Source organism: Protopterus annectens, chromosome 2.part1 (assembly GCF_019279795.1).
Source record: "Protopterus annectens isolate FY-2018-M chromosome 2.part1, PAN1.0, whole genome shotgun sequence".
In the NCBI taxonomy this organism is placed as follows: domain Eukaryota; kingdom Metazoa; phylum Chordata; order Ceratodontiformes; family Protopteridae; genus Protopterus; species Protopterus annectens.
Window position 1 is genome coordinate 678,546,195 of NC_056729.1, and position 26,307 is coordinate 678,572,501.

A 26,307-nucleotide genomic window follows, 5' to 3' on the forward strand; every position below is an offset into this window, starting at 1 on the left:
AATGGTGAGGTCGTTTAGAAAAACATAGAAGCATACAAGGTGATAGTGTCAAGGATTCTAACCAACCTTCTTCCTTAAAACGAACAGGTGAGGCAATAGATAATGGATCTGTAAACTCCCTTCAAGACTTAATGAAAATGAGGACAAAACTAAAACAATAAGTTAACTTCATAATCTCAGCATTTTACTTCATTGTCAGGCTATTTCTATAGCCCTCTCCATGATGGACTAGTGAATATTTTGCCCAAGTCTGCCAGTGAATTTTTCCAAACTATTTCTTTCTGTCCTTTGTTTATGTAATGCTAAAGCTATTCATTACATTAAACATACTCTTATTTTGTCCTTCCATTTTATTGCCCTTAAACCTCCATCTAACTCAATATCAACCTCCTACCTTGTTAAAGAAAAAATGGTCCATACTTATGTTTACTAAAGTGGAAAAAACAGCATCATAAGAATGCTCTGAAATATAGAGATATTTTGAGGCAAATATTTTGATGAGTCAAATAACTTCCCAGTGATCCCTTTTTTAAGGCTGTATTTCACTTGCTTCAGCTGTCAGCATTGACGGAGACCAAAACTAAAGAACTCAGAATCTACCCTTAGCCGTTAGTCAAAAATCCTTAGAGAAAGATTTTGCTATTGATTGAAACTCTGCAAATTAAATCAGTCTCTCTCTGATAATTGTGTAATTTGACTTATCATGTTTGTTATAATCATTTTGGTTTCTTTTTACTTATATCAGGCTGAATGTAAATACTGTATATAGTTATCTAAATTAGATTATAATGTAAGTTTTAATTAAGATATTTGTTCTCTGAAAATAAAAAAAAAATTATCTGAACAAAAAAAAAAAGCTGAGCAGGCATGCTTATAAATGTGCAAAAAGAATGACTTCTCCCTGACGATCATGGTAATAAGACTTGAGAAGACAACTTATATCCTTTTACCATACAGTCTTTTCTAATTACCTTTTCCACAATTAATCAGTAATGCTTTCCTTTTTTAACAGACAGTTTGATAATAATCATGAGAGGACATCAGTGGCATTAACTGAGATTTTGGGGAAATTAGGAGAAGGAAGATTATCAGTTGTAGCAGATACAGTTTTTAGTTTAAGTAGGAATTTATAAACCAATTTGACTAAGACTGAACAAAGAGTGACGGGAGGAGTCTCTTTACTTGTAAATTTGTCACTTGCCAGGCAAGAAGACATAATGACTAAGTTACAAAAGTGTTTCCTGAAGATGATGAAAATCTCATTATCACAATATTGATGGAGAGGATTGGTGCAGAAATGTAACCACAGATAAATAACTGGTCAGATGCAGTAATCGTGGGCAGTGCCATGTGCCCAAACTGTGAAATAGTGCACTCCGGCAAAATTCAAAGAGGGATATCGCCTTTCCTGAAGAGACTCAACACTGGGAATATGGACAGGAGGATTTTGTGACAGATACAGGGTTTTCTTCTCAGATATCTGATTCAGACTCAGAGGACAGCTCAGTTTCTGACTTTCTCTGTGGGAGGTTCTCTTTCTCTGAGGCTATTTCTAGAATGTGCCAGTGTTTTCAGTATAGAACATCAAGGTTTTTCAGTCCCTGAGACAATACTATTGGCAGGTACAGGAGGAGTTTCCAGAATCTACACCTATTTCTCCAACTCTCTCAGCTTTGGATGATGCCCGTGTTACTGCCTGCAATTTTCCTGACAGTCAGACAGCCGCCCCTAATAAGGCAGATAGGAAGTAGAAAATTTCTTAGTCTTGCAAGTTTTTATACATTCATTCCAAACCTGCTCGAGCAGCTATAGCTTTAGTTAGCTAAACACTTTAATTCCAGTCTTATCTCTGATGAGGATGGGAAGATTATTGATAAGAACAGGAAAAAGTGTATACTTCTGCAACTTTAATTTTCAGAATTTTGAATTGTCAGGCTCATATGTTAAGATTAGTTCTAACAAACTGTGAATGTATGAGTAATGTTTTATCTGCAGTTTCTTCTTGTGAGGAAAAATCTGCTTTAAATAATTTAATTTATTCTATTGTTCAAGTTGTAGTGTACAGTGTGTGTATGACTCTGTTGATACTTCTTCCAGGGCTGTGGCCACTAGTACTATTTGAGGAGGTTTGCATGGCTGCATTCTCAGAACCTCCAAGATGATGATAAAAATGAGCTTTTACATTTTCCTTTGCATAGAGATTTAGATTTTGGCTCCTCTGCAGCAGAGGTGATCAATATGCATGATGGAAGGGGTAAGCTGATACAAGGAATCTCTAATAATTTGCAGCCCTCCTCTTCCAAGTTTTCCAAGGGATCCTTTAACTCCTCATACAATCGGTAAGGTACAGAATAAACAGTCACAACACAATACAGTTAAACAGATGTTTAAGAAGAAATGGCAAGAGGGTCTCAAGAAGAATTCTGGTAACTCCCTAATCCAAAGACAGTCCATTAGGTCAGAATTAGTATTTAAGAGAGACTTTGCTCCCCCCTTCTCATCCTGGCAACCCCATTTTCTTCCTGAAAGTCTGAATCTTGATTTTTCCTTTGGCAACAGATAGTTTCAGATAAATGGGTTCTGAAGATCATTCATTACGGTTACAGACAGCAGTGGGAGGAAATTCCTCCTTTACAGGATGTAATTCCTCATCCTTGTGACCAGACTCTTTTTTTCTACCTGTCCTTCATCAAATGCTGCCCTAGGGAGTACTAGAACCTGTTCTTCCTTCCCAGGTGGAAAAGAGTTTTATTCAAGGATGGTTCTACTGCCAAAGGAAGAAAAAGCTTGGAGACCAGTTCTGAATCATTCTTTCTTAAACCTGTTTGTGCCTGCTATCACTTTTCCTTATTCATGTTTCCATGTAACATTAGATTTAAAAGATAGTTATTATCACATTCCTATTCATCCAGACTTTTGCATTTTTTTGGGTTCTGTTTGTCAGGATCACATTATAAGCTCTCTGCCTCACCTTTTGGACTATCCACTGCACCATGAGTGTTCCCAAAATGTCTACCTCCAGTTATATAGCTCATTGCAGGCTACAGCGTATCCACATTTTTTTCCATATTTAGACAACTTGTTTATCTTTGCAGAGTCTTTTTCAAAATGTCAGGAGTCTTTCTCTCAGGTGAGAGGCCTCACAAACAAGCTGGGATTCAAAGAGAACATGCAAAAGTCATTCTTGACTCCTCATTAATGGATTGTGTTTTTGGATATCAATTAGACACCAAAGTTCAGAAAGCTTTTCTTCCACCGGTAAAAAACAGATCTATATCTAGATCCATTTCTAGAGTTTTTCACTCAGGCTTTGGTCACTGTGAAGGAATACCTCAGGATTTTGGATCTCATGGCTTCTATGTTTCTTATGATATCCCTGACAAGACTCCACATGTGAAAGATACAATGATATCTGAAATATTCTTGTTCCAAGCATCAACACCCTTGTCTTTTCAGATCCCACTGTTGGGGTTTGTCAGAAGGGAAATCATTTGGTGGAGACAACAGATATCCATATATCCAGGTCTTGTCTTTTCCTTCCCTATTGTAAAGCAGTCAGTCACAACAGAGACCTCAGACGTTTGCTTGGGGGGGGGGCAGTTTCAGGAGGGATAAAAGTGCAAGGTATGTGGACTCCAAGGACATATGCAAACACATACATATAAAATAGATGCTTGACCTGATTAAGGCACTCAGCTCTCTGAATCGTCTTTGGCCCCCATGACATATTCAAGTTGTTACTGACAATTTTACAGTCATGTGGTACATCAACAAGCAAAGGAAAAACCAGGACATGCACCATCTGCAGTTTAGTGAAGTTAGCTTGGGTATAGCTTCACTGCACAATCTAACTCTGAAGGCATCCAATATTCTGTCAGAGCAAAACTGTGTGGAATACAAGCTGAGCAGGACAAGGCTAGACCCTCACAAATGAAAAGTAGATCAGGGTGGGGTCTTCCAAGATTTGATGCATCTGTGGGGAGTTCCTAAAACAGGCCTCTTTGCCTCCTCTCTGAATAATCTGGAAGATTATCCTGCAGGATCCCATGCAAGAAATCCTGGAAGACAGATGCATTTTTCTTTCCAGGGACAAACTATTCCTTTATGATTTACCACCCTTTCCACTAATATCCAGGGTACGTCTGAACTCTCAGAAGGAATCCAAGATCACCCAGGGAACCATGGGACTCTTCTCTTTTGAAAATGAACATGGGCAATTACCACAAGCTTCCTCGCATACTGATTTACTCATACAAGAAAAGGGGTGTTTGATATATCCCCAATATCAATCAAATTCAATTAACTGCCTGGATGACAGGGTCTTAATTTCCTTTAGTTAGCAATTTACTCAGGACATGCAGCAGGTACAGTGAGACAGGAAAGGCTGCTACTAGAAATGATACATTAGCCAATGGAAAAGGTTTTCTAGTTGGTGCCAAGAATATACGCAGCACCCATTCAGGATTAGTTGTCCTCTGGTTTTACAATATTTGTGCGAGCTACTATTCAGTGACCTTTCTTACTCTTTTATCAAGGTTAATTTATCAGCCATTTAAGCATGTCTGCTCATGGATCCTCCTCTTTTAATGCATTCTCATGACAACAATATTTTTGAAAGGGGTTTTGCAAAACTGACCTCCATGAAAACTGGTCACCCCCTTGGGATGTTAATTTTGGGTTAGAGAAGCTAACACTTGGTCCATTTGAACCAGCTAACCTTGCTGAATTAAGGATCTTAACAAGGAAAGATATGCAAGCTCCAAGCTCTTATGGTGAGTCAACTCTACATCATTTTCCAAAGGGACAGAGATTCTTTGAGAACTAATTCTTTGTTTATGCCTAAACTGTTAGCAGAGTTTACTTTAAGCCAAACTATCCATCTCCCCATTTTTTCCCTGAGCCTAAAAATTAGGGAGAAAGAATACTCCATACAATGGATGTCTACAGACAATTCAGGTGCAATTTTTTTTAAACAGAAAACATCTTTATTGAATTATCACTTATGAGAGAGGCAATCAAACATTTATATGAATGAAAGCAAACCATTTTGACTTGTTTTTAGTGGCAAATATTATAGACCTAATCTTCGATACAATCATTGTCAATTGAACATTATATAGTTCATTCAATTCCTGCCTTCCCTTAAAACCCAGGTACAATCTTGACTTTACTAAATCTTTCAGCTCTTTGGATCAATTTTTCATTGTTAAGGTAAGAAAAAGGGACAACCTATGTTAAAGTACACTATTTCCAAATGGTTGTCTAAGACTATTACCTTTTGTGAAATATATTAGCAATGTACTTAGAAAGAATTGGCAGTTGTTATCTTTTGAAAAAGAACTCATGGAGAAAATAGGGGACAAACCTGTTATCATTTTTAGAAAGGGCAGAAACCTCAAAAACATTATGGAAAGACCTTCAAAAAAGCATAATAGAACTGAAGGCACATACAAATGTGAGACATGCAACTATTGTAAATTTATATCTACAGGGTCCACATGTATAGTGAAGCAACGTCTGTTTAAAGCAAAGGGTCGTTACAATTGTAACTCAAAATCAGTGGTGTATTTAGCTGTGTGCCAGTCATGCCCTACCTTTTATATAGGGAAGACTGACAGAAAACTTAGAGAGAGAATTTACGAACACACGTACCACATTAAGAAGAAGAGCAAGACTAACGCCCTTGCAAGACATTGTAATAACAACCCTTCTCATGCTTTTCTTTTTAAAGTTATAGACCATGTATTTACAGATGAAAGAGGAGGACCCCAACAATTATTATTAGAAAAAAAAGGAACTCATTTGGCAACTTAAAATGAACTCTTACACGTCACCAGGGTTGAACGAAGTTACTTCTTTGACTTGTGTTTTAAAGTTAAGAAACCTGCTAAGATAAGACTTCTTTCATCATTACTTAAACCTCAAGTCTGGTTTTTAAACCTTAATTCACAAATGTTTAACTTGAGAAACATTGGTTTTCTGACCTCTGCAGTGCTTCATTGTACTTTGACCCATATCTTATTTTATTTTATTATTTTTATTTGTATTTTCATTTTGCATAGTTTCGTTCAGGATTTGTTTTATTTTTGTCAGGTTCTGCATTGTGGTCTGACTTGATTTTTGCTTACTTCTAGACACATACACTTTTTTGCGTAAGCAACAATGAGATCTTAATGTTTAGACCCACGGTATTTTGAAGTGCTATGTTTACCTATTGTCAATGTCATTGAACACCAACAGTTGTGGATTTACTTAGGTGTTGCGTTTCTTTCTTTCTTTTGTCTTCTGCTACTTTATTTATTACCTTTTTTGCACACAGTACAAACTCATTTGCAGAACAATGTGCCGTATTCATGGGCACGATTGTGAACTGATTTTTCATTTGTTTGGCTATCTGCCTTTTTAGCATGCTTAGTACCTGCATGGTTCTTGAATGAAGTACCATCTTGTGAATCCGGCGGTTTGTTTGTTTTGATTTAGACGTGTCTTCCACGCAATGCCTTGCCATATTTTTTCTGAAACAGCTGCATTTTGACTTGTTTGGGCTGTTACAACTGTGCATACTAAAAGCTTAGAAAGTGTTCTCATCGCAGCTTGGTACTTTACCCATTGCTCAAGGAACATTTTTAAAAAATTATTTTTCATATACTGTCATTGCATTCTGTTGGCGTTGAAATGACAAGCAATTTCTGTGTTCGATTTTTAACACAGAAATAAACATATTCGGTTATTTAACATTAGAAATAACATTTATTTTATTAGAAACGCCTTTGAAATTCCGGTTATTGCATACTCCTAGTTGAGTTGCACTGTTTATTTATTCATTTATTATTTATTCTTCATTATGCATTAAGAGATGTATACTCCTTACTACCTTTTCTGTTAAGGAATGGATGTTATATTTGTATATACTTAGTTGCAAGCATTACTTCATTTTATTTTTTTTAATCACAAGATTCTGTATGAGTTTTGTTTTACCCTATGAAAAGTTGTTTGCTAAAATGTATTTTAAGGGAAACAAACAGTATTTACACTTGATTAGGTTCATGAATCTTCACTAAGACATTCTTGGTTACTTTTATCAAGTTCATGTTACTTTTTTGAAAACTTTTTTATGTTTGACACCCTGTCTACACTAAGTGGACATTTATTTATGCTTTTAATGTAATACAACTTTAAATGTGAAGGTATGTCAGTGGGTTCAATTAAGGCAGCTGTTTGTAATTTTGTAACACACACCCCTTTTTTTTGGGTTTTAAATTGTGTTTGATGATTTTTTCCTTTGTCTGAAGAAGTCTTCCTACTAAGGGAGACGAAAAGCGCTTTACTTTTACATTTCCTAATAAACCTTTGGAGTTTTACACCTGCTGGTTCGGAACCTTTTGGTTTGTTTTTTGACAGTTTGTTTTTCTTCAGTTTCTATACAATCATTGTCACTTGAACATTATATAGTTCATTCAATTCCTGCCTTCCCTTAAAACCCAGGTACAATCTTGACTGAACTAAATCTTTCAGCTCTTTGGATCAATTTTTCATTGTTAAGGTAAGAGAAAGGGACAACCTATGTTAAAGTACACTATTTCCAAATGGTTGTCTAAGACTATTACCTTTTGTGACTGCCACAATAAAAAACTTATTTCAGGCAAGGTCAAGGCTGACTCTAGCAGGGCCTTGACTTCACGTGTGGCTTTTTGGAAAGGGATGGATTCTAGTTATATTCGAGAAGCAGCAACTTGGCCCTCTGTACATATTTTTACAAAGCACTACAAACTTTTTTTCTTTTTTTTTTTTAAACACCTTTATTAAATTATCACTTGTGACATAGGCAAATTTAATTTCTATAAAAGTAATCAAATTGTATTAAGTTCACATTTACAAACTTTATACTTCATATACATTACTATATATGATATAACCTAAGCAGCATTACATAAATTATTCAATTTCTGCCCCTTTTTAAACAAAAAACATCTTTATTAAACCCAATCCAACAAAAGCAGCTCCACAAACGACAGTCCACAAGAATAAAAGATTGCATGCACTATAGGAAATTGGCAACAATTTATTAATAAAAACTCTCAGCGCTTTCATTTCCAAAACAACTTAAGTCTGCAGTCATCTTTATTAAACCATCATTTATGACATAGTCAATCATACATTTACATAAATGAAAGCAAACCACACCAACACAATCCTAGTTGCAAGCATTTTACATCACAAACCATAATGAAACACTCCCAGTTGCAAATATTATACACCCCTTATAATCTACCCAATCATTTTCAGGCAAAAATTACATAGTTCATTTAAGTTATTCCTTCTCTTAAACCTCATTCCTTCCCAGTATGCATTGTTCCCATATTTCCCATTTTTTCCTATGTAGTTTGCTCCTACCATTTTCTAGAGATCTCAATTCCAGTTGTTTTTATCTCTGTTACTATATTCACTGTGTCTAGGATAGTTGGTTTAGATTTTGATTTCCATTTTCTAGCAATTTGTTTTTTGGCTTTACCATGAATAGACAGTTCCGATTCTGTATCATAACTCAGAAAAATCATCTCCCTCGTCACACCAATCTACCCAACCAGCAGCTCCAACAATGCATCCCACAGGGAATCCTTAAAATCTACCAACTCACCACACTCCCAGAAAACATGTTCCCAGTTACCTATTGCTGTCTACCTGAGGAAATGTAAACATTCCCAAGCAAAAATCCTAAATATTCTAGACTTTGCTGCATATTTGGGAGACATACATATATTCTCCCATTGTTTATTTGTGAATTGCTTATCCAGTCTCTCTTCCCAATCCTTTCTAACTTTCCCTCATTGATTCTTATAGTTACCATGCAATATTTTATATGCTCTACTAATTATTATTTTTTTTAATGACAGCTTCTTTTCTAGATTCTTCTAAAAACTCTACCAGTACTGGTCTTTCATTTAGGACCCCCATATTTCTTTCTCTTTGCCTATACTCTGATATTTGATAGTGAAGGCAATCTCTAACCTGCAGTCTAAATAAATTCATGCATCTTCCCATCATATCATCTTTCCCTCTCTAGTTACATTTTCCCAATAGCTTGGCTCCTTTGCAAGTTTTCTCCAATAAATTCCAGCCCCCCCCCCTTGCCTATTGTCTAGATCAAACTTTGTTAGGACCATTCTCCATGGGCTGCTGGACTCTTTATATTTCACCACACAAAATTTGTAAACTATGTAATCTACCCATATGATTTAGAATACTGCAGTAGTAATCAATATGAAGACCATAGCACAGCTGTGTAATTAAACTACCACAACAGTAAATGTTTGAATGATCACTGCTGCAGTTGCCTCTCCCTACCTCCACCCCGCTTGTTTCTTGGTGTGTTGTTTATGTCAGGGTGTGATTATTTATTTTTTGTTGTTCCTAGAATTGTCCTTTCAGGGATCAGCCTCTTGTTGGCAGGGAAGCTCTGAAGGGCTTGGAACCCAAACTTGTCTTTTAGTCAGCTTTGCTGGAGCTGCCACACAGTTTGGAAATATGGAAGGTGCCCTAAAGCTTTGGAACTTGGTTGGCTGTTATATCCTTGGCAGAATACAACTCATATAGCATAGGCTACTGTACCAGTGATTATTTGAACAACTGCTGTTATGGTAAATTTACTTGTATAACTGTACTTTCACTTACCTAACAGTAGATCTTTGAAAGGAGATGACTGTAACACTATTTTTTTTATGTTTTAGCCACTGCATGTGGCTTTTCTCTGGCCATTTTTTTTTGTCACAAGTGCCTTTTGTCCTTTGAAGACTAGTGCTGGCCTTATACTACCATTGTATGGAACCTTGGGTGGTATGCAAGGTGCTCATATGTAGCTAGTACTGTGAGGCAATTTATTCAGTTCATTGAGCCCCTTCTATTCTCATAGTGGCTTATGAATATACTAATCCAATGTATTAGAATAACAAAATATTATTATAACCAGATGAAGCAACTATGTTATAGCCATATAAATTATTACAATAAACTGGATAAATATTTCTTTGCAGATGGCAGGAGTGTATCTTTCCTTCTTGATGGACAGATGGAAGGTAGCTTTACTGTTACGGTGACCTTTCCATAAATATATATTGCGGTGGTAAGTATATTTAGATAAAACTGCACTATCTTGTTTTAAAACAGTCATTCCTAACAGTGAATCATGACATTTGTGTAGATTCTCAAGTATTATATCATACCCATGTGACATGGACAATCACATGACCCACTGTAGCATAGCCATGCCAAAAAACTGACCTGCCCATGTACTGCACATATGACGTGTGCTATTTTGAAGGAGTTCATGGAACTGTATATATCTGCTTCTAAAATGTGCAGAAACATTTCAAAAATAAACTGCAGATATAACTCTTGCTCTAACAGAATGAGCTCTTATTGTCCCTTTTACATGTCACAGAAAAAGGGCAATACAGACAGTGAATCATTTACTCACTGAGTGGTACACTTTCTTTTGCTTTCTAAAAATAAATCAAAATCTGCTAAACCTTTCTGAATTCATTTCACCTCTTACCACATTATCTGAGTTGTCTGAGCACCTCCATAAACTGCAGATACTGTTCTCTATCGTTTAGTGCTGCACATACAAATAAAATGGCAGCTGTAGGGCCTGTGAAATGCTAGTGCTAATAAAGCTTTGGCATAAAAGATGGAACTTACGTCAGAGACCTCTTCATTGTGGAATACAAAATATCGTAGTTTATACAACAAGCCTTGTAACTCTGAAGTCCTTCTGTCAGAAATAATAAGAACTGTGTTTTCAGCTATATGCTTTAACCTACTGTATCTTCTGGTTAAAAGGTAGGTAAAAATCAGTGAAAAGTTTAAATTCCAAGGGAAAGTGTTGTGTCTTCTTGGTGACTTAAGTGAAGAATTCATTTCAGTAATGTTTTACCAGAAGGTTATGATGCTATTTATGAAACAACTGGTACAAAAGCAGGGACTCCAAAGAAAATCAACTTTTTATTAAGACAAATTTGAGAGAGAAAAAAAAAAGAAAGCCTAACATCCTTGGTATTAGACAATGTAATAAGAGGATATGTGATAATTCAAAAAAAAAATGCCTTTCACTTTTGTATGTAGCGTTTTACCAAATTAAGACTATTCACATCTCATTAAGATATGTAAAACTTTTTAAGTAAAGGGCTTGCTATTCAAATTCAAAATTTTAGTTTTCAATAAGGTAGATTTAGAGGTGTTGCTATGCCTCTAAGAATTTATGCAGACATAATGACTATAGCAGAAGAGAAATCAAGCCCATTAGCACAGACTATCATGGTTATCTTGGCCAGAAGATGCTATCAAATTTGATGTGGCTCTGTCCTGTTTTGATTACAACATCCTGTGAATTACAGGAAAAGGAAGGGGAGATATAAATTAAGAGCTGATTTGTATAAGGGGCAAACTGTCTCTGAACCTTTTCTAAGGCATGATGGAACAGAGACTTTGACCTTATGAATGAAGTTCCCTTTTGCGAAATTTCATATAGATGTGATGTACCACAGTATGGGTGGATTTATCTTTCTTTTGTGAGTTAAGATCACATTACTCCTTAAACAATCTGCCAGATAGATTTATAACCCTGGAATATAAGCTGGCAATAGTTGAATGCTGTGTTAGACTCATTCCCAAATCCAGACTGTCTCTTTGCAAAGTTTGAAAATATAGATCATCCTTGTTTGTTTATATGTTCAATTACTATGGTGTTGCCTACATTGCCTCCAATATAACAAAACAGAAAATTATCTGAAAAGTCCGTCTGTGCTCTGTGCTCTTTTTTTCACGTCCTTCAAACTGATGTGATTTATCCTGTTGAGACTAGTTGTTTAAATGGACTTCTCAAGAGTAAATCAAACAAAACATGTCATTCTACCAACTATTAAATTGAATGATGACAGATCAAGTGAATACTGTCAAGACAACTTTTTACTACATTGGAGTTTTCCTTTTTCTTCCACTGTTTTGTGGCTTCAGAGTTTGGAGGGGATATGGAGATGTTTGCTTCTTGAAAGGAAAAAAAAAACCCTCTAAAGTTCACCAAAAATTATTTGTGGGTCTATCTACCAAGATTCAGCATTACATTTACTAGTAGATTGACATTAGTCCTCTGGTGCTAGGTATTAACTACAGATATTAGTTGTCAAGTGATTCCTATGGATATCTGTATTTGGCCACCAAAGGAATGCCTTCTGTATGTACTTAAGCAGAGACTTCAGAGTCACTATTTTGGATGATTTTGTATTTTAGACCTGCTAAGTGCAGACATGGTCCTAAGGTCAGAACTTGTCTTTTTGCCCATTTTTCCTGCTCTAGAAACAGTGCGGAATAAATATTTTGCCACTTGAAAAGAAAGTACTTTTTATACAGGTTTTATTTATGTATGTATGTAATTTAAACCATTCACTGCAGAGTTTGTATCTGTTGATGTACATGATACAACCCATATAACTTGGGCTACTGTAACAGTGATCCTTATGAAGAACATCTAATTTTACTTCAAAGGGGTGTTGACCTTTTTTTTTTTTTTAATTTTTTTGTAAAGCCCTCTTGTGCCAGTGGTATTTCTTTCTTTAGGGAGAAAAGGGGTAAAAGAAGGAAGGAACCATTTTGATGCTATCTGGTGGTTATATCTGTTTCATTTGAATTTGAATTTTAATTGGCTTGCTTTTGTTGACAAAGTTGTTGAAGAGCAGTTTCCTCCTTTAAAACAAGCTCTTGTTTACAGTGAGTATTTAGAACACTGCAGAATAATAGGTGAATACATTTCTATAAATTACATTTTTGACTTACCTTCGACAACAGCAGTATAATGGCCAAACAAAATTTGTCTTGGTGAGGCATTAACAAAATCAGAACTATTATCATCATCATCATTGTAATAATACATTTGTATACCATTTAATTCTTCTTAAAACTACTCTTAGGTTCATAGGAGGTTACTAGGCTAATGGCCCTAGGGCCTTTACAAGCCTAGCCATGATCAGCACTGACTGTCCCTGTCCATGAAGAACGTAGGTGTCACCCCCAGGGTGAATTTAATGTCTCCCATCCAATTGTCTAGGTTGCACTTGATAAAGGTCAGTGAGGAGCTCTGCTTCACATGAATTGGGAGTTTATTCAAGAGAAGTGGAATCTCTGGGAGATGCATCTGTCTCTCCAGCATGTTATTGTTAATGCTACAGGCTAGGTTGAGATCACTGGAGCAAGTAACTTTTGTCCTATTTGATTTGCGGATGTGCAGCCTTTCCATTAGGGTTTGCACAAGTCACCTCTCAGCAGCCTGATGGATACAGAGTACAGTGACAGGGCTTTCCATGTAGGTCATGTTTTGGAGGCCCTGAATTTTGTTGGTGAGAAACCTCTGTAGACTCTTCAGCTGCTACAGGTGTCTGGCGAAGTACATGCAAAAGGAAGAGTTGTACTCTATTAGTGGTCTGATGAGGGCCACGTACAGAGGAGTTACAGCATCCTTAGTCTTGGATGTGATGCCCTTACTTATGAGATGTGCAATGTAGAAGGCTTTGCTTACTACTATGGACACACTTTGATCAAAGTTTAAATTGCTATCAGCTTGAGTTCGCAAATCTCGCACCCCTGGGTTTGAGCTTAGGGGGGTGCTGTCAATATTGTGATTTGCAGGGACTTTCTCTTTGCCAAAGGGGATAATAATGCAGTTTTTTTGCATTTAGTTTTAGTCTGTGGCTTTGGTACCAATCATTTGTCTCTTTTAGCCCCTTTTGTAATATGTTAACATTATATTGGGGACTCAATGATTGCACCCAGTTTGCAATCATCACCGAACTTGGTAAGCCACAGGCCATCTACTTTCACCTGGACTTCCGAGAAATACATTTTAAACAGTACAGGGCCCAGCACAGATCCTTGTGGCATGCCACTGGTAACTGGTCTACTGGTAGAGGTGGAATCTCCAACTTTGACAGTATGCTTTCTGTTGGTGAGCCAGTTGGTTATCCATCTATTGATGTATGGGTTAATCCCCAGCTGGGAGAGTTTCTCAATGATACCTAAGTGGGAGATTGTGTCAAAAACCTTGACTAAGTCAATATAGGCAGTATGTACTGTTTTGTCTTCATCCAGGGCTTTGGTGACATTCCTGAAGAAGTTCACCAGGTTCAATAAGCATGACTTACCCTTAGCAAAGCCAAACTGGGTTGGATCATGAGTTTGAGGGTCGCCTCTGTCCTTGTTGATAATGTCCATGATGATTCTTTCCATGGCCTTGCAGATAAGGCTGGTTAGGCTTAAGGGTCTGTACTTCCCAAGGTCGGTTGATGGACCCTCTTTGTGTAAGGGGATTACTGCTGCTTTTCTCCATTCAGCTGAAACAAAGCCAGTGCTCAGGCTGAAGTTGAAGACAGTGCCAAGTGGTTCTACTTGGTCTTGTTTTAGATTGTTTAGTAAGCAGCCTGGGATGTTATCTGTTCCCATAGAGATATGTTTTTGGCCTTGGAGAGCACGAATGTGACCTGCTCTTTGGAGATACTAGTTACGGGGCTGCTGTCATGTATGCTTTAAGGTATGGCTGGTGGGGACAGGGGGGTGAAGTTTGCACCAAACCTGTCAGCTAGCAGGTTGGCAATTTCTTCAGGTTTAGTATGAGAGGTACAGTCCACTATAAGTTCGGCACATAGTTGGGCATTCAGTTTTAGATTTTGGAAGTAGCTAAAGAATGCCTTATGATTATCCATAGTTAGAGATGGTAATTTAGCTTTGTAACTAGCTTGAGAGGGCTTTACAAGATATCTGATTTGCTTGTTGAAACTGTGGAGGGTATTCTTCTGTTATGTTCTTTCTTGCTCTTAGACGTCAGTTTATTCCTTTTGTTATATAATCTATTTATACTTCAGGTCTCCCAGGACCTGGTTTTGATCTGGTCAGGTAAAGCCAATTCTAGAGAGTTTAGGTGGTTATATACGGCATTTGTGTACTCCTCTACATAGGAGTCATTGTTGGCTGTGTTAGCAAGGGATTTGAAACATTTTATACAACCTCCTAATAGGCTGTAGTTTGCTTTGGAGAAAATCTTCATTTCTTTGTTCCTGTGGGGGTGTCAGGTCTGATTGTTACTTCAAATGAAACTTATTTCTGATTGGACCTTACTAGGGAGGGCAATACACAGTGGGGTAGTGCAGTGCCCCCCCCCCATGTGGATGAGTACTAACTAGGACATTTGAGCCCTTTGTGGAAGTGCATACTAGCTGTTCCAAACCATGTGTATTGACAAAGTCCAGGAACCTCAGGGTGAGCATGTTTGTGCTCACATATGTCATCCAATCAATGGAAGGATAGTTGAAAACTCCTATGCCCAAAGTGTTTGGCTGCACAGTGAGTGACTCTATTACATCCAGGTAGGCAATGTGCTTCTCTTGACTCATGATGCGGGACCTGTAGCTAGCAATGATGTGGTAGGGTGCTTTACCTGTAGTTAGTTGGACCTGGAGTAGCTCAAGAGAGTTATAATGTTTAACCAGTCTCGAGGTGTATTTGGCTTTAATAAAGATTAATACACCTCCACCCTTGATTCTGTAACACTCATTTTTGGGGTCTGAATGTGTGGAAGGCATTGTAGCCTTGCACAGCTGGGTGCTGTCTGCAGTCCATGTCTCAGTGACTGCACAGATGTCAGCATCTTCCAAGGTGAGGAGTGCTTCCAGGGAGCGTAGTTTTCTGTTTAGGCTCCTAGCATTAAGCAGTATAACAGTATAACCTTGAGTTTTTCTTGAGTGGAATTTTTACATTGGAAATTGTGTTGTTTCAATGTTGCCTAAAAAGGCACTATGGGGGAGGCAAGTGTCTTTGCCAATATCCAAAAGACTAGAGGAGACAGGTGAAGACCATCTCTGGCAAAGCAGCGTGGTCTGTCAACCATGTCTTCTCAGGCTGACAGATACTGGATCCCCCTGGATTGATACCAGAAGCTAAGCCAATTGTTGAAGTCAATCATTTTTTGTCTTTATTGTGGCATTAGCCTGGTTGAAGGTAGAATGCTGCTTAGGCCTAGGGGCATACTGGACACATAATCTCAGAGTTCAGTCATATCTCTCTTCATATAGTCCAGACAGGTACGTCTCAAGTCATTCACCCAAACATGTACTATGACAGGGTCATAACAGTAACTGTTGTTGAGTGACTTGAGTGCATGCATGATTTGACGGCTCCTGGCACCTGCAGGCAGCTGGCTGTGATCTTCCCCTTGTCCAGTCTGATGATGGGGACATCTGTGTGTCTCACTATGAAGTCACCTATGACCAGGACATTTGTTTTTGAGATGTTTGCCTTATGGGCTTATTTGCTGAGACACAAGTGTGTGTGTGTGTGTGTGTGTGTGTGTGTGTGTGTGTGTGTGTTATGTGCAATGGATTCAACTTGATTTGCAGTGTGGTGGGCAAGTTGTTTCTGCTTGGGAGGTCTTTGATCTTTTGACAGGCATATATTGAGTGCCTCCATGTATGGGGGTTTATGGGTTGTGACCTTTTTGTGTGAGAGGTGATGTGTGTGTGTGCTGACAACTTGTTTGATGTCCAGTTTGTTGTTACATGAGAGAAGTGACTCCAAATTCAGAGGATAATTACATCTTTCACATATTGTATTTGTTTGTTTTATGAGTAAGTGGTTGCCAGTATACACAAGGCAATTACTACATTGCCTCAGGATGCCCATGTCAAGCAGGATGGCTGGAAAAACGGTTGGAAACTGACCGTCCATTATGGCAGGTTTTTACCATAACTACTATTGGGAGTAGGCTGGTTTGACAAGAATTTTCTCTAGGATTAACAAAGGGGCTTATTCTACTGAAGGCCAGGGATGAAAGCCATGGCAACGTTTCTCAGTGAACAACTGTGTTTCCCGCAATGCAGCAGGGAAGCTTGGAAGGGTTCACTAACAGATGTCTAGGAAAAAATTGTCTTTCAAGGTGTTTGCATCTATACAGGGCACAGCTGAACCCCTTGGCATGGTGTGCAGCTACTGGCAAATGACATGCTTAAATACAGGCAAAATTAAACACTTTTAAGATAAACTACCAAAGGGAAGGCACACAATGAGCTTTCTTCCAGTAATCTCTAACTCAGATGAGGCTCAGACTACACACTTCTGCCACAAGGGTGCAGGCAGGGTCCTCCTAATGTAAGATGGGTGGAATAGTGCTCAAGTATAACAATACAGTCTAGATTCAGCAGATCTGAATCTAGCCTATGCTATGTACTAGCTACTTAAGGCAACAAAACAGCTTTTTTAAAGTGCAAAAAATACAGTAAAAATCAGCAAAATGAGACTACAAAATGATAAAATACATAAGCAAAGTGGAAATGAACTTTTAATCTGTTAGACTGTTGTTGAAATATGTGCATATTGTGAACTCTGTTTCCACGACACAGCTGAGCTCAAATCATATTAAATCAGCTACAAAATCTCATAAATGACCGGCTGAAAACAGATATTCTCATAAAACAAGCACTCAAGTTTATCACATTATGAGTATGCAACACATACAAAAAGCATTTAATGCAGGGAGGCAAGCTCTCTGTACTCCCACATAGGAAGCACTGCCACTCCTCACATTCTTCCTTTACTATTCGCTCCCAAAGGTCACTACCCCATGCAGAAAAAGTAATCGACAGGTGATCCAATCTGTGTTTCGCTCTTTCTTCAGGATGATGAGAGAGCGGACCTATCACTCTCTTGTTTCAAAATGAAGTGAGCAATGCCACATACTGTAAGTAACTTCCATGTTACCATGCTTGAACAACTCTGACAAGAGCTTGTGTGGTCTGCACAAGTGACAATAGGCTACTTACTAGTGTGTGACCTCATATTTTGTCAAGTGCAACAGTTAGTACCTCTATTTCATTGTTAGTACAGTTGCTAGAAATAGACAAACTATTCCTGATTCTGCTCTAAAATGGCAAACTAAAATAATCTAATAATGCAAAAACATGCAGACTAAATAGCTTAATAATGTTAATTGCTCAGATGTGTGACAAATATACCCTTTACCATATTCACCTAGTATCATAAAATCTTTACAAATGGTAAAAATTTATAAGGACACATTTTCCACACCAGTTAAATGGTGTTAGAGAGATTCATGACTTGTTTTATAAAAATTATATAAATCCCGTCAGTCTTTTTGGTTAAAAACTGTGAATGTAAACAATAAGTATTTGCTTTGAAAACATCCTTAAGAGAGTCATATATCATAAAATCATAGTACTGTGCATGTTGCATCTGGAAGCCACATTTACTCACTATTCCCTCTTTGTTCAGATAAAAGGGGATTCCTTCTAGACCATATACGCTCAAAAACATAAGGTTTAATGTTTCTCCTTATCTGAATGCTGAAAGGGATAAGGGTGTATTTAGACAATATAACAAACCCCCCAGTCACTAAATAGGTCAGAAGTTGTTTATTTTTCTTCTCATTTTACTCTCTTGAACATCTGAAGGTTATGTTCATGTCTCTGTGGTCGATCCAGATGAAAGCAGCCCAATGCAGGTTTGATATAGGTCTCTGCTATTACAATATGAAGCCTGCATTGCATTTATATATTCCTTTACAAAGGACGTGCCGAGAAAAGGAGGGATGTAATAATACAAGGGTTGAATTAGATGATGCCACAGTGGGCCTATGATTAACAAAACAGTGCTAGGCTCATGTGGTGTTGAAGTCCTGGATCCAACATAATCACAGGGGATACTAACAAAGATGGTGCTAAGGTCTTTTGCTTTTGACAGCACTGATGTCAGTAAGGGGAATGTTGGTACTTAAAAAAAAACAATTTTTTATACTCACATCCTGGGGAATCTTTAAAATATTACCACCCTTCCCAAACTATGAGATGTAATAGGCCTTTTATTTTCTTTTTCAAAATTCACCTTTGCTATCTTCAGTATTTTATCATTTGTCAGAATTGTCAAGATGCTTATTTACTTCAGTTTCTTATAAAATGTGACTAACAGATAAAAATATGGAAAAAACAGTAGTTTGTGGTATCTGAGTGGGAAAGTGTCAACCAACATCACATTGAAAAACATTCCAATAATCATTTTAACTGAAGTTCTTGGTAGAACAAGTGACAGTATAGACAAAAATGCTCTGGTGTTGATGGAAGATGTGAAGTGTTGATAAAAGAATTTGTGTATGCAAATTTACCATAACAGTAGATGTTCGAATGATGACCGCTGCTGTAGCTTTGGCTATATGGGTTATATCCTGCTAAGGATATGACAGCCAGCCAGCTTCCAAAACTTGAGGGCACTTTCCACATGTTCAAACCATCAGTCGTCTTGAGCTGAGCTGACAAAAAAAAAGTTTGGGGCACCAAGAACTTCAGAGCTTTCATGCTAACAGAGATAGGGAGTCTGAGCCCTGAAAGAACAATGCTAGGAACAAAAAAAAAACATAAATTCAATTATCCTGGCATAAATAATACCAAAAAAAAAGTGGGATTGAGGTAGGATGCAACTACTGCAACAGTGATCATTCAAAACATCTACTGGTATGTTTACTTACACAACTGTATGATGCTCATCACATTGACTACTGCTGCAGTAGCCTTAGCTCTATGGGTAGAATACCTTAGCTTTCTACATTTGACAGGTGGAAGGAGAAGGATACATAAGCTCCTGGAGAATGGCCCTGTTCTAGAACTAGATAAGGAATCAATTGTGTACAGAGGCCCAAGTAACAACTTCTAGAATACTTCTAGAATCCAACCTTTTCCAAAAAGCCATAGATGAAGCCAAGGCCTTGGCATAGTGGGCCTTGACCCTGCCTGGTATAAATTTCTTATGGGGAGTATAAAAAAACAAGAAGTTATGTACTTACCATAACATTCGATGTATGTAGTCCATCTCACCTCACATTCTTACGCATTCGGCTCTGACTCGTCCATACTCTAGCTCGAAGTCTTCAATTGGCCCGTGGCTAAGAGGTATCCCATGGTGCAATGTGCCTATTCCCCAGATCTGAGCTCACATCCACACACACATACAGAAACACGTTGAGAGGAAGAACCAACTCAACCTATCAAGAAGGAGTGCTGAAACCAGAGACTCGACCTCTAGGTCCTCCAGGAGGGGGTAGGTGGTTGGGTTAGTAAGAATGTGAGGCGAGATGGACTATATACATCGAATGTTATGGTGAGTACATAACTTCTTGATGTTATGTAGTCCAATCTTGCCTATATTCTTACCTGTGGGACAGCGTCCCTAGCACCTAGACCTTGGGCGGCTCATTGGAAAATACTCCTGAGCACTGTGGAACCAAATGAGGATCTGCCCCTTGATACCAGATTCAATTTGTAATGAGTAATAAAGGTGTGAGGAGATGCCCAAGTAGCTGCAGCACAAATATCATCCATAGACATCCTAGCCTGAAAGGCAGTAGAAGTAGACACCGAACGCGTGGAGTGAGCCTTTACCTTGAAGGGTAATTCCTTGCCATTTAAAGAATAGATGAAGTTAATGCAGCTAGAAATCCATCTGGGCAGAGTTACTTTGGAAACTGAAGTCCCTAGTCTGTTTTCCAAAAAGGAGACAAAACGTTGGTCAGATTTTCTAAAATATTTTGTTCTATGTAAATAGAAACATAATTGTCTGTGGACATCCAACTGATGAAACTTAAATTCTGCCTTGTTAGAGAATCCAGGGAGAAACACAGGCAACTCAATAGACTGGTTGAGGTTGACCAATAAAGCAACCTTAGGCATAAAGGAAGGATTAGGTCTTAGCGAAACCCTATCGTTGTGAAATATCAAGTAAGGGGGGCGGACTGATAAAGCTTGGAGTTCAGAGATCCACCTAGCCGAAGTGATGGCTATCAAAAAGAGTGTCTTCCAAGACAAATATTTTAGGTCACAGGTTGCCACGGGCTCAAAAGGAGGTGAGGTAAGCTGCTGTAGCACAAAATTAAGGTCCCATGGCATAACAGGATCAAAGATCGGAGGTCAAAGTAGCATTGTCCCTTTGAGAAAGGCCCTACAAAATCTATGCGCCATTAGATTGGGTTCATTAGCAACATGAAAAGTAGAAATGGCTGCCAACTGTACTTTAATAGTTGCCGCAGCAGATCCCCTGACTAAACAGTTGAGATAGAAACTCTGAAATCGATGAGATGGGAGCTGTATAGGGATCAATCTGTCTTTCATGAGCCCAAATGGAAAATCTCTTCCACTTACTGGAATAAATCTTCCTAGTAGAAGGCTTGTGGGAGGAAGACAGAATATGAACCACCTCTGGTGAAAAATCATGAAGCCTGACTAGGGACGGAATTGGAGCAGCCATGCTGTCAACCTGAGGGTTTGGATGGAGGGGTGGAACTGCCCTGACATATGAGTCAACAGATCCGGCTCTGGATCCAGAATCCATGGCTCATCCATTAGATAAGGGTGAAGAAAAGGAAACCAGATCTGATGAGGCCAGTGTGGAGCAATCAGTATCATTTTGCTTCCCAAAGACTGTGCTTTCTGAATAACCATAGGTTCATAGGTTCATAGATTAGTACTAGGCTGACTGCTCTTGCGAGCCATTTTAAGCCTAGCCAATTATCCCTTGAGAGACTCAAACCCTGAACCTTGTGTTTGTAAGGCAAACACCTTAACCATTAGGCCACCCTCCCAACCCCTTCATTATCAGGGGAATTGGAGGGAAGGCATAGAGAAGACTGGAGGGCCAATCGTGAACTAGAGCGTCCCTGGGTGTTTTCCCTTCCGGGGGAATAAGGGTGAAGTAGCTGCTGCATTTGGCATTGAGGAGGCTGGAAAATAGATTGCAGTAAGGCTGACCCCATCTGCGGGAAATCTGTTCCACCACCTGTTTGTTCAGGGACCACTCATGAGGCATCAGAATAGCTCTGCTCAGCCTGTCGGCAATCATGTTGGACATCCCCGGAATGTGCATTGCCACTAGAAAATGCTGGGAAGATACTGCCCACTGCCACACTTGAAGAGCCTCTCTGCAAAGGGGATACAACCTGGTTCCTCCATGTTTGTTCAGATACCAGACCTCAGACATGTTGTCCGAGTGGATTACAATTGTCCCAAGAGGCAGAAAGCTGTGAAGTGCTTGCAATGCTAATAGCACTGCTCTCATCTCTAAGACATTGATATGCAAATGGATCTCATGTTCCTGCCATGTGCCTTGGACAGTCCTGCCGAGATAATGCCCTCCCACCTGATCTGGGAGGCATCCGTGGTCACAGTGGCAATCGGAGGAAGAACGAAAGGCATACCCATGTTGAGATTGCTGGTCTGAAGCAACCAGCAGAAATCCTGCTTGCTCGGTTATTACAATAAGATGGGAGAAAGGAAGGTAAGCTTGTTTCCCGCCTTTCCTGTTAAGTGGTATAGACTATTTGTAGGCTTCTGAGCTCCCAAGCCCTTCTGTGTTGGAGGGAAGCCTTCTAGCTTAGTTTTTTTTTTTTCTTATAACTAGCCAGTTTTCTAGTTTCAGCACTCAAATCTGTTTCTTTGATCTCAGCACTTGTTCAGAAAAAAAACAAAAAAATTCATCTGCTTTTACTGCACTTGTGTTTCTTCCTACTTTATTTTACTTTTGCATCATCTTAAAAGTACTCAATTGTATTTATTACTGCTTGGTGTAACTCATTCTAAGCCTTTTGGTTTAAACACTTGGGCTTCGGACCAGTTGTTTTGCACTGAGAGGGTTTGTGGTCTGCACTGTAGTGGCAGAACAGGTAGCTTACATCCTTCTAGGTTGGGAACTGCTGATTGAGGGCTCAGTGTCTGTTATTCTAAAAGTGTATTAATCCTGGTTTAAGCACTCGGGCTTTCAGGCCAGTTATTTTACATTAAGTGGGTTCGTGGTCTGCACTCTTGTGGGAGGAGAGGCTGGACTCTGCCCTTCTGAGCTGGGAATTTCTGGTTGAAGGCTTATAGTGCATGCATATCTGATCTGCTTCTTACTGAAGTTGGTGCGCCTTGTTTGCTGTGGCATAGACTGGATTCGGGCCTGCTGGATCTAGCTTTGTTTGTGTAACTTGAGCACTAATCTAGACATTCTCTAAAGTATTCAATTGTATTTATTACTGCTTGGTAGTAACTTGATTAAAGTGTAGCTATAATTCTAAGTCTTTTGGATTAAGCACTTGGGCTTCAGACCAGTTGTTTTACATTAGGAAGGTTTGTGGCATGCACTGTGGTGGCAGGACAGGTAGCTTTCATCCTTCTAAGTTGGGAACTGCTGATTGAGAGCCCAGTGTCTGTTATTCTTAAACTGTATTAGTTCTGGTTTAAGCACTTGGGCTTCAGGCCAGTTATTTTACATTAAGAAGGTTCGTGGTCTACACTCTTGTGGGAGAAGAGGCTGGACTCTGCCCTTCTGAGCTGGGAATTTCTGGTTAAAGGTTTATAGTGCCTGAATATTTGAACTGTATCTTACTGAAAGTGGTACACCTTGTTTGCTGTAGCATAGACTAGATCCAGGCCTGCTGAATCTAGCTTTGTTTATATGCTTGTTTGCTTGTTATTTCCCTGGAACGCTAATTCCACCTAATACGCAGCTTCTCAGCACTTCTGTGGATCACTAGTGATATCTGCTTTGCTTACTGTACTTATTTCCTTGTTTCACTTGAAAGAAAGTTACTGTTTGTCATTTTTGCATTTAATGTAACACATTGCACTTAAGTTACCTGACACTTGCTCACTAAAGCAATTATATAAGTCAGCACTAAAAATTAAAAGCACTACACCCTCACTCCCCACTGGCCCTTGTTTTCAATTATTAAGGAATTCCCAATATTATTCTAGCATGTCCAAAGGTCAGTTGTCAATCTCCTCTCCGGTCCAGCTGGTGAATTTGGGAATCTTGAGGCAATGTTATAACTGCCTCATGTACACAGACAACCCTCTCCTCCTCCCAACAAATTCCAACACATGTGAGAGATGCAACCATATAGCCAAACTGGAGGCTAAGGTCTCTCAACTCAGTACTGGCATAACCAGTCAGGAGGAGAAGGAAGCCACACTCACTACAATTCCAGTCTCACATAGACCTACCACGACAGCAAACCAAACACATAATCACACAAAAACATACTTGGAGGCTCTAAATAAAGATCTGCCTAAGCAGCAGAGACCTCCAAAGCAGACACCCAAGCAACCGCTACCCCAAAACAAAACACGTGCAACACATATCTCACAAAGCCAGTGTGCCGAACAGTCACAGCCCTTAAGACTATACAACACACCTGATCCACTTGTAATAGGTGACTCTATCGTCAGGCACACTGACGTCCCGCTCACCAGGCTGAACAAGGAGAGGGTCATGGTATGTCGGGCGCTAGGATCCGCCACATAACACAAGCACTCAGGTCACTCCAAGGCAAGTACAAATATGACTCAGTCATTGTCCATGCTGGTGTGAATGACCTGAGATGTACCTCTCTGGACTACATGAAAAGAGACATAAAGGAGCTCTCTGAGCATGTAGCCCAGGCCGGTATGACCCTGACCTTGAGTAGCATCTTACCCTCACCAAGAATGATGCCACAATATGAAGACAAGATGATCAATTTCAACAATTGGCTTAAGTACTGGTGTCATTCAAAGGGGATCCAATGCCTGTCAGCTTGGGATGATATGCTCGACAAGCCACGATGCTTCGCTAGTAACGGCTTGCCCCTGTCACCCCTGGGCTTTCGGATATTGGCAAAGGCTCTTGCTACCCCCATAGTGCCTTTTTTAGGCAAGGCTCAAAAGACAAACCCACCTCCATAGGTATCACAAGGGATAAGAAACTAAGAGTAATGCTACTCAACGCCAGAAGTCTAAACCTCAAGATGCATGCACTCAAAACTCTCCTTAGCATGGAGAACATCGATATCTGTGCAGTAACAGAAACCTGGCTCAAGGCTCCTGAGAGCACCCCAGCACTACCAAGTTATACCTCATACCATGCTTTTCGTCCCCAAAACATGGACCGAACCACAAAAGGAGGGGGAGTATCGATATTCATCAAAGATACCCACACCTCCAGGTTGGTGGCAAAGCACGAAGCATCAGAGACTATCCATGTGCAACTAACAGTGGGTAAAACTGCCTTCCAGTTTATAGCCTGCTACAGACCACCCTCCCAAACCCAGGAACCCCACTCGGCCTTCCTGAGAACACTGGAAAATATGAAGGTCTCTCCAAACACCATTATATTGGGCGACTTCAACTACCCAAACATAGACTGGGAGCATTACTCTAGCTCCAACACCCTAGCCCAAAGGTTCCTAGAATTTATAAACTCAAATGCTATGGAACAACTTGTTACCACTCCCACAAGAGGAGAAAACATACTGGACCTGATCATCACCAACATGGGGACTCTATGCTCCAGACCAGAAGTGTATCCCTCACTGGTAAGATCAGACCATAAACTAATCTCACTGGATATTCACATCCCGACCCCACCCCCTGCCCAGAAAACCACAGTGAAAAACTTCTCTAAAGCAAATATCATACTGCTCAAAACTGAGGTGGAATCCTTCAAAGCCCCCGGGCCTGTGGAAAATACGGCCCAGACCGCAGAATCCTTTATAAACACATTCTATGAACACCTTCAGGAATGCATGGATCATGCGATCCCAAATAAAACCAAGACCCAATCCTCCAAAGGCAGACGTCCTGTCTGGTGGACCCCAGCCATAAACAAACTATACAATAGAAGGAGGAAGCTACTAAATGATAGAGCAAAATCCCAAAAAGGGAAGGCATCACTGATCAGTATTAGCAAAAAACTACGGGCACTCATAAAATTGTCTAAGGCCAGCTTCGAGAGAAAAATTGCACAGGACACTAAGGATAATCACAAGGCTTTCTTTAGTTATGTTAGGAACCTGGGTGGTAATTCCCAGATATTCTCAGAATTAGTCCAAAATGACAAGAAATACACTGAACCCACAGACATTGCCAACATCCTAGCTGACAGGTTCAGCGCAAACTTCTCCCCCCCCTCACCACTAAAAGGGCAAGCATCTATCCCAGCAGAGTGTTTCCCCCCTGACATCTCAGATGCTCAGGTAAGAGCCGCCCTCTCCAAAGCAAAAAACACAGCATCAATGGGACCAGACGGTGTCCCGGGCTGCATCCTACATGAACTCCAAGAAGAGCTAAACCCAAACATAAAACTACTGTTCAATCTCAGCCTTACTACAGGATATGTGCCCAAAGAGTGGCGTACAGCAATAGTGGTCCCTCTCCATAAAGGTGGTGCCTCAACGGATCCTGGAAACTATCGCCCCAT